At 38.2% G+C, this 19,172-nt stretch overlaps 1 protein-coding gene across 4 annotated transcripts in view; it reads left to right on the forward strand.

Annotated features, from left to right (window-relative positions):
- INSM2 (INSM transcriptional repressor 2) overlaps window positions 1-19,172 on the forward strand; it is a 136,344-nt gene that overhangs the window by 24,682 nt on the left and 92,490 nt on the right. For all 4 annotated transcript variants that reach the window (XM_089907604.1, XM_089907603.1, XM_089907605.1 and 1 more), the window contains one exon: window positions 728-840. The gene's annotated coding sequence lies outside the window, so the exon portion shown is untranslated. The remainder of the gene's footprint in view (window positions 1-727; window positions 841-19,172) is intronic.

Here is a 19,172-nt window from a genome sequence, read left to right on the forward strand (position 1 = left end):
TCTGGAAGCTGGAAAGAGGTGAGGAAATGGATTCTCCTCTAGGGTCTTCACAATGAACACAGCCCTGCCAACACCTTGATTTTAGCCCAGGGAGACTCATTTTTGACTTCTGACTTCCAGAACTGTTAGATAATACATTTGTATTGTTTAAGCCACTAAACTTGTGGTAATTTGTCATGGCAGCAATAGGAAAACTAAAAATGGACTGATGAGAAGGAAAGCTGAAGGTGGGGAGGCAAGTAAAGATCAAGGCACTATTATGTAGGGGCAAAAGCAGTAGACATGAATTAGAAGAGCAGTTGAGGTTCTCAGCTCTGCCAGTTTCCACCTGTGTGACCCAGATCAAGTTACTTAGCCTCTCTGTGTCTCTATATCTTGATCTATAAAAAGCAATAGTAATAACACTTCCTTACATGGCTGTTGTGAGGATGAAATGAGGCAATCTATGTAAGCCCTTAGCACAGTGCCTTTGGTAAGCCCTAATAATATGAGTCGCTGTTTGCTGCTGACACTGCACCGCTGCTACTCTCACAGCTTTTATATTCTTTTTTTTTTCAGTGATTCAGTGTTTATTTACAAAATTATCTGTATAACATATACATATTTAGCCAAAATTCACTTTCCATATGAAGTGATACAGATTAAAATTACATTACAATTTTGCTATAATGAGGTTTTATTTAAATGGACATTCAGTTAAACCCACCCCCCTCTGATCCCATTTCAGGCGAGATGACTGCTGCATAGCAGATGGCAGGCTTTGCCTTCCAGAGAGTAACACCAGACCGTTTCAGCGGAAGCACTTATTCTCGAAACCCTGATTGGTGACCACAGCTCCAGGTTAGTAAAATTAAATTTGCTTCTTATGAATCATGATTATCAGGTGCCAAGTTAGAGTGTTGCTCTTTTGTTAAGTTTTTGGAATGATTCAGAACATGTAGATCTGTAAGATATTAAACATGGCTGTAGTGTTTGCAATGAGGATCTTTCCAATGTAAATTTTTTACCTAATAGCTCTTCTAATTAAAGTCATTTTGTATTGTGTATACAATTCATGCAATTACACATAATCTGAACTTTTTACTTGAAGTAATTTTGTGCTCACAAAAGTTGCAAAAGTAGTAGAGAGAATTCCCATGTACCTTTCACTCAGCTTCCTCCAATGATAGCATTATCAAAATCAGCCAGTTGGCACTGGTACAATGCTAACAATAAAAAACTACGGTGTTTTCTCAGATTTCACAGTTCCTACAGGTACTGGTTTTTTGGTTTTTTGCTGTACAGCTCTATGAAATTTTATAAAATTGTATAGATCTGTGTAACCACTGCCACAATCATGTTACAGAACTATTCCATTGCCACAAAGAAACACCCTTGTACTACCCCTTATTGCCATACCTTCCTCCTGTCACCAACCCCAGGCAGTGACTGACCTGTTCTCTATCACTGTAATTTTTTCTTTTCTAGAATGTTATATAAATGGAATTATGCAATATGGAAACTTTTGAGATTGGCTTTCTTCATTCAGTATAAAGCCCTTGAGACCCATCCAGGTTGTTGCATTCGTTAATATTGTAGTATGTTCCTTTTTAGTAATGAGTAATAGTCCATTATATGGGTGTACTGCAGTTTATCCATCCACCTAATGGAGAATATTTGGGTTTCAAGTCTTTTGGTCTTACAAATAAAACTGCTACAGGCATACCTGGGAGATACTGCAGATTCCGTTCCAGGATACCACAATAAAGTGAATATTGCAATAAAGAAAATCACATGAATTTTTTGGTTTTCCAGTGTATATAACAGTTATGTTTACACTATACTGTGGTCTATTAAATGTGCAGTAGCATTGTCTAAAAGAATACTGTGTATATCTTAATTTAAAATATACTTTATTTTAGTTAAAAATGCTAGTTAGCTAAAAGATGCTAACCGTCATCTGAGCCTTCAGTGAGTCATAGTAGTAACATCAGTGATCACTGATCACAGGTCATCATAACAAATATAATAATAATGAAAAAGTTTGAAATATTGCGAGAAGTACCAAAACGTGATGTAGACACATGAAGTGAGCCAATGCTGTTGGAAAAATGGTGCTGATAGACTTGCTTGACTCGGAGTTTTCACAAACCTTCAATTTGTAAAAAATGCAATTATCTGTGAAGCACAATAAAGCAAAGCAATAAAATGAGGTATGGCTGTATAAGATTCATGTATAAGCTTTTATGAACATAGCTTCATTTCTCTAAGATAAATACCCAGTTTTATAAGGTTTGAAGGGTTAAGTAAGATCATTAACGTTAACATACTTTGTAAATGGCAATGCTCAATTTAAGCTTAAAGTGTATTACTGTGAGTTGTATTAATACTGATAAACAGTGACAAAAGCCTGAAAAAAAATACAGGAAAAGAAGTGGTAAGAGTTGGTGGCAGATGGGATGGGAAGAGTGGACCCAGATTGGGGCTTTTTCTTTTGAAGAAAATAAAATAATGTTTGTTAGATAAACAAGCATTGAGACTCTGGGGCAGTCTTTCAGACAGTGGAAATGCGGGATTGAATTAAAAACAAAAGATTGAAATATCTTGGGACATTGGCCGTGCACCAGCTTCTGGAGCAGTTAGTGGAGGGAATATTAAAAGTAAGAAAGATGAACAGAGAGAGAAAGGCAGATTCATTTGTTCATACATCCAACAAATATTTACTGGGCCCCTGCTTTTTGCCACGCATTAGTCAAGACCCTAGATACACCAGTAATGCTTGCTACCAGACAGGGTCCCTGAATTATGAAGCTTACGTGCTGGAGAGAGTGTAACACAATAAACAAGTTAATATACAAGATAATGTCAGGTAGTGATAAATGCTATTAACAAACATAAAAGAACTGGAAAGAGAATTCCAGGGTAAGGAATTGGAGAGAGACTGGAGATGCTCTTTCAGAATGTATACTCAGGAAGCCTTCCTTTTTTTTTAAATTAAGATTATTTATTTTTTTAATTTATTTCTGCATTGGGTCTTTGTTGCTGCACACAGGCCCCCTCCAGTTGTGCCGAGTGGGGGCCACTCTTCTCCACGGTGCGTGGGCTTCTCATTACGGTGGCCTCTCGTTGCACAGCACAGGCTCCAGGCACACGGGCTTCAGTAGTTGTGGCATGCGGGCTCAGTAGTTGTGGTGCATGGGCTTAGTTGCTCCACGGCATGTGGGATCCTCCTGGACCAGGGCTCGAACCCATGTCCACTGCACTGGCAGGTGGATTCTTAACCACTGCGCCACCAGGGAAGTCCAGGAAGGCTTCTTTAAGGAGGAGATAGCTTTTGAAGTTCCTGGGGAGCTGAGGTTGTAGGAAGATAAGAATTGAGCCAATTTCAGAGGAACTTGTCAGAGACATTGTATACATTTGTAGGGGAGGCATATTTTTACTTCTACCCTCTTAGGGTTTTTCAGATGGGCATGAGTATTAAACTGACAGAGGAGAGATTAACAAGAGGAAAGCATACAAATTTTTATTGTTTATGTGACACCAGAGCCCTCATAACAAACGAAGACCCAAAGAAATGGCAGTACCTACTTGCGTTTATATTAGTTTGAACACGGAGAGGCAAGTGTGGAAAAGTGACTGACCTCCGTGAGGAGGCCAAAGGAAGAGGAGAATGATTTTAACAGAGTCTAAGTGTACAGAATTCTCTTGGTTTCAATTTCTCATCCTTGGTGATAAGATGAGGAGGATACAGGGAGGACCTCTTTCATATAGGAATTTCATCTGCTTTTAAGAAAAAGAAGGAAAAAAAAAAGAAAAAAAAGGAAGATCATAGTGTTGTTGGTTTTTTTTTTTTTGGCTGCGTTGGGTCTTTGTTGCTGCGCACAGGCTTTCTCTAGTTGTGTAGAGTTGAGGCTGCTCTTCATTGCAGTGCGTGGGCTTCTCATTGCAGTGGCTTCTTTTGTTGCGGAGCACGGGCTCTAGAGCCCACAGGCTTCAGTAGTCGCGGCACATGAGCTCAGTAGTTGTGGCTCATGGGCTGGAGAGCACAGGCTCAGTAGTTGTGGTGTACGGGCCTAGTTGCTCCATGGCATGTGGGATCTTCCCAGACCAGGGATCAAACCCATGTCCCCTGCATTGGCAAGTGGATTCTTAACCACTGTACCACCAGGGAAGCCCTGAGGTCAGTTTTAAAGAAACAAAATATTATGGATACATTGAAGCTTCCTTTGAACCATTTCTCAATCTCAGTTCCCTACTCCCTCACTCATATGATCCTTCTTATCCCTGTTTTCATAATTTTGATACATAAGAATGTATCCATAAACAGTAGAGACTATTGTTTAAGATTTACATAAATGGCATATTGAATGTATTCTGTTGCAACTCGCTTTTTCTCTCATCATTATGATTTGAGATTTATTCATATTGATACATGTTGTTCATTCATGTAACTGCATTGCTTGAGTGTTCTACATTTATTCATCCATTTCCTTACTGGTTGTTTCTAGTTTTTCACAACTGCAGACAACACTATGGTGAACATTTTTTGTACGTGTCCTCTTAGGTACATGCATGATGGTTTCTCTGGGGCAGTAATTCTCAAAATGTAGTGCCTGAATCAGCAACATCATCATCAGGATCACCTGGGACTGGTTAGAAATCCAGATTCCAGGGCCTTCGCCCATGTCTACTAAATCAGAACCTGGGGGTGGGGCCCAGCAGACTGTACTTTAACAGGCTTTCCAGTTATTCTGATTCAAGCTGAAGTTTGAGAATTACTGCTCTAGATATACATTTTAGAGTAGAATTGCTGGGTTATAGGATATGTGTATTTCCAAATTTGTGAGATTTAGACAAATTGCCTTGAAAGTAATTGTGCTAATTTACATTTCTAAATACCATCTCACAGTCTGTAGCTTTTCATAACTTTTTAAAAGAAATGATAACTGTTGTCATACAGAAGCTTTACATTGTAATGTAGTTGAATTTATCAAAATTTTTCTTTATGGTTTGTGGTTTTGGTCTTGTTTGTGTCTGGATGTCATAGAAAGTTTTCTAAATGGTCTTCTGATCATTTAAAATTTTTACTTTTCCCATTTAGGCCTTTAAACTTTCTGAAATTAATTAAAAAATAGTGGTTCTTTCTTCTGCCTGCATGTGCTGAAGAAATAGGGCTTTTGCCAACTTGAAAAAATCTGAATAGTTGCCTCAAAGGTAAAAGTATCATTATAGGTAGAAATTTGATGGGGGTTGGGTGGAGGGTGGAGTGGAGAATACATGTACATGTAAAAAAAAAAAAAAAAAAGTAAAGAGGCAAAGGGTTTGCTCTAACGAAAAACACAGATTTATTTGAATTTAATATCACAAAGGGAGAAGTTGGCACTGTGTTTTCTAGGATTGTGCTGTGCATTTCCTGAGCTTATTTGTGTTCATGCATCATAAACGCCATTGTATATGGAGTCCTGTTAAAAACACACACAAGCTGTGAAAATTACACTATTTTAAAATATTACATTGCTTTTTGTCTGTATTTGGATTCTTAGGCCCTCAAGTGTCCCCTAACTTAATCAGCACTAATTAATAATGAACACATGAACATGGTATTATGCATTCTTTGATATGAGGTTCTTCATACAAATTCCAAGAAGACAGGATTTGGGGGTAATTTGTAGTTAATTGGGAAAGAGTCTCCCAATACTTTCTTTTTTCTGATAGAAATCAGACTTATTTTATTTTGTTTATTTTATTGAAGTATAGTTGATTTGCAATGTTGTGTTAATTTCTGCTTCTGCTGTACAGAAAAGTGATTCAGTTATATATGCATACATATATATGCATACTTTTTTATATTCTTTTCCATTATGGCTTATCACAGGATATTGAATATATTTCCCTGTGCTATACAGTAGGACCTTGTTGTTTATCCATTCTGCATATACTAGTTTGCATCTGCTAATCCCAAACTCCCACTCCATCCCTCTCCCACCCGCCTTGGCAACCACAAGTCTGTTTTCTATGTCTGTGAGTCTGTTTCTGTTTTGCAGATAAGTTCATTTATGTCATATTTTAGATTCCACATATAAGTGATATCATATGGTATTTGTCTTTCTCTCTCTGACTTACTTCACTTAGTATGATAATCTCTAAGTCCATCCATGTTGCTGCAAATGGCATTGTTTCATTCTTTTTAATGGCTGAGTAGTATTCCATTGTATATATTTACCACATGTTTATCCATTCATCTGATGGACATTTAGGTTGTTTCCATGTTTTGGCTATTGTGAATAGTGCTGCTGTGAACATTGGGGTTCATGTATCTTTTTGAATTATAGTTTTGTCTGAAGAGTCTTCCAATACTTTTAGCTGACCCCACATGACTCCCCATTAAAATCCCAGGGCCTGGAACAGTGCTTAGCACACAGTTAATGCTTTCTAAACCCGCTGATGGGTTACAGAAAGTGCTGAACTACCCAAAGTTTTTGTCTCTGACTTCTGCCTAGCAGTGCTTGTCCTGCAGAAGAAAAGCTTAGATGATGCTATTTACACACACCATAGAACAACCAGTTAAGAGGCTGCTCACCTGCCATTTTAAGTATTTAAAAATCTCAACAAACATGGTGCTTTGGAAAGATTTATTAGTGTATGATTTATACATTAATATTGTTAGGCCTAGCCTGGATTTTTTTTTTTTCTTTTTTTTTTTTTTTTTTTTGCCGTACACGGGCCTCTCACTGTTGTGGCCTCTCCCATTGCGGAGCACAGGCTCCGGACGCGCAGGCTCAGCGGCCATGGCTCATGGGCCCAGCCGCTCCGCGGCGTGTGGGATCCTCCCGGACCGGGGCACGAACCCGTGTCCCCTGCGTCGGCAGGGGGACTCTCAACCACTGCGCCACCAGGGAAGCCCTAGCCTGGATTTTAATTTAAATTACTTTGTGTTAAGTTTGAAGCTGAATCTGGCCTCTGTACCCCAACATTGAATTAAATCTCAGAGACAGAGTTTTGGGTAAAGTAGAAAAGAACAGCTTTATTGCTCTGCCAGGCAAAGGGGGCCACAGCAGGCTAGTGCCCTCAAAACTGTGTGTCCCAACCTGGAGGGGGTAGTGAGAAGTTTTTGTTTTGTTTTTGTTTTTAACATCTTTATTGGAGTATAATTGCTTTATAAGAAAAGTCTTATAGTAAGTTTCAAAGAGGGTGTGATCAGCTTGTGGACATTCTTCCGACTGGCTGGTGGTGAGGTATGTGGGAGTCAGTATCATCAGCCTTCTGGTTCCAACGGGTCTGGGGTCTCCTTGCTTGTGGGCAGCACACCATCATTAATAGTTAACGTCTCCCACCTGGTGTGGATTTCAGTCTCTGCAAAACAGCTCAAAGATATTGTTGTGTGTATCCCTTGATGGGGAACCAGGACCTGGCTCCAATGCTGCACTATTGTTTCTCTTGACTGTTTGTTCCTCCTCTGTCTCACATCCCCTCCCTTCCCTAATTAACAACTGCTTGAATCTGCCCTTTGGAACTCAGGGAAGGTCATGGAGGCTGAATGAAGCCTGTTTCCTGTAATCAAAGAAATGGGGGACACAGGAAGGCTTTGTGCTAAGGAGCCTCACAGGGTCCTGCTCGGTATCAGGTTCAGTTGAAAAAAATATTTTTGTGAACTGACTGCATGCTGCACTAACCCCTAAGGACATAGTGGTGAGTATGACACAGTCCCTGCTTTAACGTATTCAAGATGATAGCCCCTCTCTGGTATGGCAAACGAAGTCAGTCTGATTTTTGTCTGTCACTAATATTTTTGGGGGCTGGAGGAAATGCCCTGCAAACTTTCTTACCTTAGATCTAAAAAGGTAGAAATCCTCAACCATATGCCTAAGCCGACAAGCACATAATATTCCCAGCAGGCCTTCTCGAATTGAGTAAATGATTCACCAGTGAGGGAAGCAATGTTTCAGAGGGCAAAAATGAGCTGCATGTTGGTTGGCCGTAGCAAATAGTGGGAAGCAATTATTATTGTAACTACACCAGTACACAGTACAAAGCCGGGAAGAATTTAAGAATTTTCTTTACTGGTGGGGTGGGAGTGGGGGGTGCTTCCATCTACTGGTAACCGACAAGCATTTGCTACGGTGATCTGCTGCCTTCCTCCCACTCCAGCGCACCAGCCCCTTTCCACCCAGTTCCCTTTGTGCTTTGTTTTGCTCTGCCCGCCTTGACTCAGGGCCTTGCAATATAATGCCTAGAGGTTCAGTTTTGTCACTGTAGAAACCAAATGATCCTAGAGGTTATTTGGGTTTAATTATCATTTGTTAAAATGATCGATACAGAGGATTTAGTCATTCGAATGGGTAATGGTGGGACATTTAGGTAATTACAACTGTTGAATGTTCTCTCTTCTGCTAGCTGTCTTATTGAACAAGATTTATATCTAGCTCTTGAAAAGGAGTGGTTGAAGCTGAGGGATTCACAGGCCAACGTTTCGGGAGGAAGTGGTGGAGAGAGGCCTCAGCCTAAGCCTTCACACTCCACTCTGTTTCAACCTCTTCATATTGCAGAGTAGATGTACAGTAAACAATCCCTTGAGGCTCAGGGAAAAGACCCATGTCTGATTGTGTCTATATCTGGATACTTGTGCCCTCAAATAGCCCCCTAAATTAGTCAGCACTAATTATTAATTAACCCATGTACTTGCTATCATGTTTTCTTTGATAAATGTTCTTAGTTTATATGTGGCTCTCCCTTTCTCAAATAATTCTTCTCCATCCTTTCTAGTGATCCAAGTCTTACCCTTTCTTCACAGGCTGATTTCAAAATCACTTATTCATTCAAATCCCTTTACTCTTTAGTCATTCATTCAAATTTATTATTTCAACCAGCCAACCATGTGCCAGGTCCTATGATGGCCCTGGAGATTACAAAAGTGAGAAATTCAAAAGCAATTTGTTAATTTGTTTCCTGACATGACCTATGCTTTTGTTTATTGTGAAAAATTATTCCATGAGACTAGTGTTTGTGTTATTATGGTTTGAATATTACCTGGCCTTAGTCTACAGTTATCAAACATAAAATGATGATAACAATACCCAAATAAAATCCTAAATCCTAAGTACTAAATGAGAAGAGCTGAGATTAGAAGTAGAATAAATTAAAAATGAAATGTGGCTGAGATACTGATAGGAAATAATTCACAGAGACTAAGCTGAAAGAATGAAAATATTGACCATTTTAAAGTCTCTTTTATTTCCATGTAGCGTTAAGTTCAGGTATGGCCATATAGACGTAGTTGTTATTCTAGACTCTATTTTACTCTATTTCCTTGATTCCTATCACCATGTCTTCATGTACCATATAAGCAAGTCTCATAAACTCTACTACCTAAATATCTTTTGGAGACAGATCACCTCTCCTTTCACTCCTTGGGGAGTCAGTCTTCCTTGAGTGCCCCACCCTACCTCCCAAAAAACAACTGGCTGATGTAAGTGGTCCAGTAAATCCTTGAACTTGTCTCTGTCACACTGAAGCATAAATATTTGACCACTGATAGCCTTTATTAATTTGTGAGTTCCTTAAGAGTAGGCATCATGTCTTATTTAATTTTTGTGTTCTTATCACCAGCAAAGTGCCTGGCACAAAATAAGTACTTAATAAATGTTTGCTGAGTTTAAAAAACAAATTCAATAAACCAAGGAACAGTTTCCTTAAAACTCACAAGGGGGCAGCAAGGAATGCAATTCTTTTCTACTGTCTGCAAAATCATGCATCTTTAGAGCTAGAAGAACATTAGATTAGTTTAATGAGAATGAACTTCTCTTCTTAGAAGGCTCAAACGTTTCTTTAGAGAAGGACTTCTCTGCACTCAGAGGCACCCTTTGATAGCTACCTCGCTTCCAGGCTTTTAAGCACACAGTCTATTGGCCATCTTCACAAACATGTGTATTTACCCATAGCTCTTTGCTTAGTTGCCTTAACAGATTCTCTTAAGATTACATAAAATAATATGCACTGCCCTAAATGGAAATTTTTTGCGTATAGTGTTTGTTTGGCTTATTGATTTCTTACATAATCACATAATTTCACCACTCTAATTATTTAGTATCAACTCCCCATTTTTAGATATGAAGAAATGGAGGCCTAGACAGGTTGAAGGATTTGCCTTTGTTCACATAGCAATCAGTGGTTGAACTGGAACCAGAATCCCAGTCTTCTGACCCTGAATCTTCTACTTCCTTTTATTGTCTGAAGGTCAGGACCCAGCAAATGGTTTGGTTGGAAACAGAGGCATAAAGCTGTGTACATAGCCTTTAGTACCCAATTTCTTCTAGACAAATGAGTGTTTATATTTCAGTCTCAAAGGTTAGATTTTAGCATCTAACTATAGTGAACAAATGCTTTTTGTACATGTTCTCCTTCTTTTTCTTTATTGAATGAGAAAATGCAAAACAACAAAATCTTTACAGTCTCACAAATCTGAAATAATAACAGTTCCCACTAAAGGGGATGAAAAAAGTTTTCCTTGACCCTCTTAGCATCCCTGGCTGGGTCTGAAAATTAAACTGACAAAGACAGATTGACAGGAGAAAAACATACAAATGTTATTGGATTTTTACATGTATATGGAGCCTTCACAGGAGACTAAAGACCTACAGAAGTGACCAGAGTAGGAAGCTTTAATACTCTTTAGACAAAGAAACAATGAATTTGTGAAGAATTGACAAGACAAAGAGGTTTGGGCTGGGGGTAGTAAATGGTGAAGAAGTAACTATGAAGTTAAGGGTTAGTTTAACAAGGTTTGTTTATACAGCCTTCTTGGCCTCAAATTCTCTGTCTCTAGTGATAAGAATGTCTCCTTTCTTCCCAGCACAAGGAAGACACCTTTCATTTTTTAAATTTATTATTATTATTTATTTATTATTTTTGGCTGTGTTGGGTCTTCGCTGCAGTGCACGGGCTTCTCATTGCGGAGCATGGGCTCTAGGTGCGTGGGCTTCAGTAGTTGTGGCACGTGGGCTCAGTAGTTGTGGCTCATGGGCTCTAGAGCGCAGGCTCAGTAGTTGTGGCACACTGGCTTAGTTGCTCCGCGGCATGTGGGATCTTCCAGGACCAGGGCTTGAACCGGTGTCCCCTGCATTGGCAGGTGGCTTTTTAACAACTGCACCACCAGGGAAGTCCAGAAAGACACCTTTCACATGGGAAATTTATGAATTGTTTCAGGGAAAAGGAGTGGGGAGGTCAAAGTGACCTTCCTGCTTCTGCTGTTTTTAAAATTCCTTCAGCTTAAGATATTTAATATGCCAAGATGCCATATTTAGGGGTAGCATGTCCTAAACCTCATACCACTGAAACAGATATCTTGAAATATCTTTGATAAAAGGAATTTTTTACGAGTTCAATTATTTGTTCTCAAATAATCAGACCTTTGTTCTCTAGAAACGGGTATATTTTCCAAGTGATTTAATATATTTTCTTCTTTTATAAAAATTTTTTTTCCTAATTAATTAATTAATTAATTTATTTTTGGCTGTGTTGGGTCTTCATTGCTGCAGGCGGGCTTTCTCTAGTTGTGGCGAGTGGGAGCTACTCTTCATTGGGTGCGCGGATTGCTCGTTGCAGTGGCTTCTCTTGTTGTGGAGCACGGGCTCTAGGTGTGCGGGCTTCAGTAGTTGCAGCACGTGAGCTCAGTAGTTGTGGCTCGCAGTCTTCAGAGCGCAGTCTCAGTAGTTGTGGCGCACAGGCTTAGTTGCTCCGTGGCATGTGGGATCTTCCTGGACCAGGGCACGAACCTGTGTCTCCCTGCACTGGCAGGTGGATTCTTAACCACTGCGCTACCAGGGAAACCCTAATATATTTTCTTCTGAGTATGAAAGTTATACATGCTTTTTTTCTTTTTTACTAAATATTCAAACATTAGAGACATATGCAACATGGATATTGACAATACTCCATGTCTTTCACCCTCAGAGGTAATCACTATCAATTATTTAGATGAGATTGGCCATATTCAGGGCGGTATGACCATAGACAACTATCAATTATTTAGCCTATCTCTCTCCAGATTTTTGTCTATGCACATACTAATAGATGTTATTGTTTTCCCCACAAAAAATGGGATCATGTTATTCATATTATTTTTTCAAATTGTGGTAAAATTCCAATGACATAAAAATTCACCGTTTTAACCATTTTTGAGCATTCAATTTAGTGACCATCTTCATCCAATTTAACCTCCTCCACCCTAACCCCAACTCTGGTAGCCACAAATCTGATCTCTTTTTCTATAAGTTTGTTTGTCTGTCTGTTATTTGAAGTATAATTGACCTACAACACTATGATAGCTCCTTTTGCACAACATAGTGATTTGATATTTCTATATATTACAAAATGATCACCACAATAAGTCTAGTTACCATCTGTCACCATACAAGGATATTATATAATTACTGACTATATTCCCCACACTATATATTAAACTTCATTCCGTGACTCATTTATTTAATTAAATTTATTTATTTATTTTTGGCCACACAACATGGCTTGTGGGATCTTAGTTCCCCAACCAGGGATTGAACCCAGGCCACAGCAGTGGGAACTCCCATGACTCATTTATTTTATAATTAGAAGGTTGCATCTCTTAATTTTCCTCACCTATTTCAATCATTTAGTGGCTTTCAACTTAGTGGCTTTTAGGACTTTCACAATGTTGTACAACAATCACCACTATCTAATTTCAGAACATTTCTTTTACCCCAAATAATATTTTTATTTTTACAGTAATTTCAGAACATCTTAATCATCCCATAAAGAAACCCTGTACCCTGCTCATAGTGTTTTGCAACTTGTTGTTTTATTTAATGCATCCTACTGTGTAAAGATATGTCTCATTCTTCTTAATGGCTTTCTAGTATTCCATTATAAGTACAGTAGTTATTTAACCAACTCAATGAATGGACAGTTGGGTTATACTAGATTTTTAAAATATTATAAACAATGCTATACTGAATACCCTTGACCACCTTCTGTGAGACAAATCACTAGAAATAGAAATGTTGAGTCCAAGGAGATGTTATAATGTTAATGTTAAATGTTAAAATGTTATATAGTCTGAAGTCAGAGAAACTGATTCCTCCAGCTCTTTTGTTTTATTTTTTTCCTCAAGATTGCTTTTGTTATTTGAGGTCTTTTGTGTTTCCATGAAAACTGTAAAACTTTTTGTTCTAGTTCTGTGAAAAATGCCATTGGTAATTTGATAGGGATTGCACTGAATCTATAGATTGCTTTGGGTAGTATAGTCATTTTCACAATATTGATTCTTCCAATCCAAAAACATGGTATAACTCTCCATCTCTTTGTATTGTGTTTGATTTTTTTCATCAGTATCTTACAGTTTTCTGCATACAGGTCTTTTGCCTCCTTAGGTAGGTTTATTGCTAGGTATTTTATTCTTTTTGTTGCAATGGTAAATGGGATTGTTTCCTTCATTTCTCTTTCTGATCTTTCGTTGTTATTGTATAGGAATGCAAGAGATTTCTGTGTATTAATTTTTTAAAATTGGGGTATAGTTGTTTAACAATGTTGTGTTAGTTTCTACTGTACAGGGAAGTGGAGTTCCCTGTGCTATACAGCATGTTCTCTGTGTGTATTAATTTTGTATCCTGTGACTTTACTAATTCATTGATGAGCTCTAGTAGTTTTCTGGTGGCATCTTTAGGATTTTCTATATATAGTATCATGTCATCTGAAAACAGTGACAGTTTTACTTCTTCTTTGCCAGTTTGGATTCCTTTTATTTCTTTTTCTTCTCTGATTGCTGTGGCTGGAACTTCCAAAACTATGTTGAATAATAGTGGTGAGAGTGGGCACCCTTGTCTTGTTCCTGATCTTAGAGGAAATGCTTTCAGTTTTTCACCATTGAGAATAATGTTTGCTGTGGGTTTGTCATACACCGTGGATGAACCTTGAAAATGTGTTAAGCGAGAGAAGCCAGTTACAAAAGGCCGTGTATTGTATGATTCTGTGTATATGAGATGTCCAGAATAGGCAAATCCACAGAGACAGAAAGTGGACAGGGACTTGGGGGTGGAGAGTGACTGTTGATGGGAACCAGTGATAAAAATGTCCTAAAATTAGATAGTGGTGATGGCCGCACAACTCTGGCACTGGACTAAAAATGACTGAATTTTACACTTTACAGAACTGAATTTTATGGCATGTGAATTGCATCTCAATAAAGCTGTTAAAAAATTAAATAAAATATAATATAAATTGCTACATTCCCCTCCAATAGAGTCATACAATTCCAACAAGAGTATTTTTCCATTTATGTTTTCCTACCTTCTTGCCAACAACAAATATCATCAATTTGTGCATCTTTGGCAATCTGATAGGTAAAAATAATCGCATTATTGTTTTAATTTTTATTTGATTAATCATAAAGGAAGTCGAGCAGCTTTTAATGTTCATTAGCAATATTTGTGTGACTTGCCTGTTCATGCTCTTTGCCCATAGTTCTGTTGAGGTGTTTTTCTTTTCCTTATTGATTTTTAGGTAGTTAATAAGAAATTTTTGTTTTGAAAGATCTTTTGGGTTCTCATTTTAAATAGACTTTTTTCCTTCCCTGCCCTGGAAACACATTCTCTGATTCATCTGTGGTAAGAGCTTCCAGGCCATTTAGTTAATGAAACCTTTCCCTGCTGAAGAGGGCTTCGTCTGTAATCATCAAAAGGATGATAATAGCCGATTTCCGTTTCCTTTAGAGCCAACGTCTTCTCTTTCTCTCACATTAATTGCTTTGTGTTCTCCCTGCTTGATGCATTCAACCTTAGGTTTTTCATGTAGTTCTTTCTTGCTAATATCCAGCTGCATTATATTAGAGGAAACTTAATTCCTTTGGAGTTTTGAGTGTATTATATAAGGAAGCTCCATTGCATCAGTATTCCTCTCAAGATGTGTCAAATTTTTGTCTCAACCAAAGAGTGCCCTTTGATTGAAACTTTGTTCTTTGGAGTCCACCTGTTCTAAATGGTTTTTGGACTCCCAAGGTGAGGACCTCACCTCAGAGTCAGTGACGGCTATTATTTCTTTGTCAGGGTAAGAATACCTAAATCCCTGGTAAACTGGTCGTATGTAATTTCCCTGAACTCCCTACAGTAGGAATGCTTTTCTGTTTCTTAATTCAAATGGCTATCCTGGGTTTCTGTGTGCTATCAGGTACTGCTTTGCCCCAGAAGCGGCAGTAGTGACCTCTGGGGCTAGCTTGAGAAATTAATGAAGCCTTGTGGGATCCTTCACAAAGGAAAAGTTGGCATAAATGGGAGGTGCATTCTATATGGTTCTCAGGGGCATTGAAACAAACTAAGGACTAGAAAATGCTGCCACAGCTGCTATTGCCTGTGAGTAATGTGAGGGTGAAGTGTTGATAACACACAGATCCCCAGAGAAAACTTGGAGGGTGAGAACAGTCACAATACTGCAATGCTTTTTTACGGTCTTAGCATTGATTTTCAAATAACACATTCACTTAAAGCCCAGCCTGACCACGGCATGATGCAGGATGGGTTGGTTATGCAAAGCCCACTCACAGCAGCTTTATTATCTCTACCACCAAGCATTAGTGTGAAAACAAATCAGGGATTCTAGGTCCTTTTCAGCTCCCAGCTCATAAATAAGCTTTGGAGATGGGCTGAAAGAGGCAAGCCAACAAGAATTCTCCCTTCCATGCCTTTGACAATGAATAGAATGAAGTTTTGTTCTATTTTGTTTTTATGAGGAAGCACAATATTTTTGTCATCTTTCCCTACTAGCCCCTACTTACCATTCCAAAGGGAGAGCCTGTGTACTCACCTACGTGGGTTTTTTAAAATGGTTACTTATGCCACTGGTACCTTCAGAAACATGAGTGCCCACCCTTAATGGCTTTCTGAGTTATTAAGGTCTATAACTGGTGTAACCTATTTCTCATGGTCTTACATTTGTTTATTGTATAACTAACTTTCCCTCAATTATATATATTCACACGTTGCTGATAAAAAAATGTGGCAAATATAGCAAAGTACTATAAAAAATCAAAATCAACCACATTCTTAAAGACAACCACTATCAATATCTTGATATATATCTTTCCATGTTGTGTGTATATATATATATATATATATATATATATATATATATATACAGTTCTCATTATTTGTGGTAGTTATGTTCTGTAGTTACTGCAAACAATGTATTAGGAAGTATTGAACCATTGCTCCTAGGAAAAGTACTGGGTTAAGTTCCTGTTGAGCCTTTGGTCAAAACATTTTCATAATCGATCAACACATAGCCCTGTTTTATGTGTTTCTGTTTGAAGACAGTTTATTTAATACATATTGCTAATTCATTAACATTGAACTCATGGCCAGCGCACTAAAACTCATGCCTGAATTGAACCTTATTTAATACACGTATTTTCTCTGTGAAGCACATCACAGCCTTCTTGACTTGGGAACACTGGATAGCACTTCAGTGCTACCCTGGGGGGCCATTTTAAACAGTGAAATCACCAACAAAAAGCACAAAAATGTGAGATACAGGGCAGTAAATAGACTGTGGAAAAGACACTTATTTACAGTTGAGATGAAACAAGGCAGTTGTCACCTTGTTGAACCTCAGCTGGGAATGTGCTCATTGGGCAACTCAGATTTTTTGCAACTTCGTGCAAGTCCACAAATGACCACAAAAAGCACTGCAATGATTGATTTTGGGGTTACAAATAAATTTTAGAGAATAGGTGAATTCACAAATACAGAATTCATGAAGAATGAGAGTCAATTATATATATATTTTTTTCACTTAACAATATATAGATTTTAAGGGGTATGCAGTAGTCTAAGATATGAACACACCATGATTTATTTAACCATTTTCCTAGTCTTAGACATTTAGTTTGTTTTAAAATTTTTGCTCTTTTACTCTCATCATGTAGAGCTTTATTCATATCTGTTATTTACTTGGATATAGTCCTTTAAGAGGAACTGTGATTCTAGTCTTTAATGACAGAGTGTTATACAGTTATGTTTTACATAGATAATCCAGTACATAGCCCATATTTTTATGTGCATGTGTAGTAAAGGGTTAAATCAGGAAGCATACATGTCTAAATTCTGTATATTCCAAAGGTCTTTATGACTGGCCCTTGTCCAGCTCCTGGGAGATAACTTCTAAGCCCTTGGAATATCTGCCTGATAAGAGTGGCTTTGTATAGTGACCGTAGGCCATGCCAGATAGTTTATGTTAGCAATGTGATATATGGTGAACACCTGTTTTGGTTCAGCTGGGGTCCTGGGGCTACACTGTATCACCTAGGCCTCTGGGGCTTCTGGAGACTGACTAGCTAAAGTCAGACATGTCTCATCTCCATGTCTATGTGATTGATTCGCAATAAAAACGTTGGGCACCAAGGCTCAGGTGAGTCTCCCTGGTTGGCGATATGTTGTCACACACTGTTGCCGGGAGAATTAAGTGCTATCTGTGTGGCTTTCCTGGGAGAGGACACCTGGAAGATTGCATTTGGTTTCTACTGACTCTGCTCTATGAAACTTTTTCCTTTGCTGTAATAAACCATAACCATTGGTATAACAGCTTTTGTTTTTTTGTTTTTTAAATTGAAGTATAGTTTATTTACAATATTGTGTTAGTTTCAGGTGTACAGCACAATGATTCAGATATGTGTGTGTGTGTGTGTATTCTTCTTTAGATTCTTTTCCTTTGTAGGTTATTACAAAATATTGAGTATATTTCCCTGTGCTATACATATAACAGCTTTAGTGAGTTCTGTGTGTCCCCCCCCCAGTGGATCAGTGAAACTAAGGTGGTCTTGGGGATTCCCCACATGCAATCCATTATATATTTATATATACGTGTAGGATTCTGTGTACCAAATCATGTATACTTTATTTCTTGGGAGATTTAAGAGATTTCCAAGGGTAACTATGCTGTACTTGATTTTTGCGTTATTCTATTTTTAGAAATCAATCCTTATTAGCAATTCCACTTTTGGAATTGAACATCTTTTCAAATTGTTCCATTTGAACCATTGAACATCTTTTCAAATGCTTCAATGTTCCAATTGAACCATTGAACATCTTTTCAAATGCTTCTTGGCCATTAGAATTCCTTCCTCTGTGAGTTGTCTGTTCAGATTCTTTTTCTTGGCTGAGCTGTTCTTGAATTTAGAAAACAGTAAGCACATTCACATATACACAAAGGAAATCAAACTTTATTTCCCTGTTGGTGCATGGAGCTTGGTGCTGTCTATATAGTTTGTGATTTGCTTTATCTAAATAATCCCTAAAATTGCTCATCCCTCAGGAATACCAGCTTTCTCCAATATCTAATTTTCTTCTGCCCTGCCTCTATTTTTAAGTCATGGCAGTCTCACTAGCAATCTGTCTTAGGCCTTCTTTTTTTCTGAGCAAAACTTTCATTCACTAAATTCATTGATTTTTTTTCCTTTCTGATGTCTCTAATATATGTATCTTTGTTTACATTACCATCACGCAAACTTAGACTTTTGGACCCTCACATTTGATTATTATAATAACCCTCCCAGGAATTCAGTAAGTTCTACCTTCAAATCCATCCTGCAGGTGCCAAATTAACCTTCTTAAAGCCCAAATTTCATGATGCCACTCTCTTGCTCAAAATCTTCTGATACTTTCTTTAGGGTCTTTCATTAAACTGGGGAACTTCTGAGCGTGCTAAGCACTCCCCATTTGGTTTAATCCTGGAATCACCTTCCAAGAGGAAAGTCCTGAAATAAGACAGAGATCTGTTTCTGTGTGGTTGGTCTAGATGTATTAAGCCAAGAAGTAGGTGAAATGTGACCTAAGAGGTTAAAATGGTGGGAGATATTCAAAGCCTGGTTAAGGTGGTTCAAGCGCTTTACACTAAAGCAATTACGGTATTTACTGGTAGAATCAAGCTTGAAGCAGGCCGAGAAGGGTGTGATCCATAACAGGATTGCATGTAATGGATGCCAAGTCCTAATTGTAGCATGTTTTTATATTTGGTCTTTGCTTCCAGGGGTCTCACTCCTGGTCTCTCCTTTCAGTCTTCCCTGTGAATTGGGGTGGATTCTGGGTTTCTCCAATTTCATTCAAGGGAAGCCTACCAAAAAATTAGGAATATGTGTAAGGCAGGCTGCAGGTCTCCTAGGCATTACCCTCGGG

This window comes from Delphinapterus leucas, chromosome 2 (assembly GCF_059928025.1).
Source record: "Delphinapterus leucas isolate spDelLeu-1000000601 "Yukka" chromosome 2, BTC_Dleu_Yukka2, whole genome shotgun sequence".
Classification (NCBI taxonomy): Eukaryota; Metazoa; Chordata; class Mammalia; order Artiodactyla; family Monodontidae; genus Delphinapterus; species Delphinapterus leucas.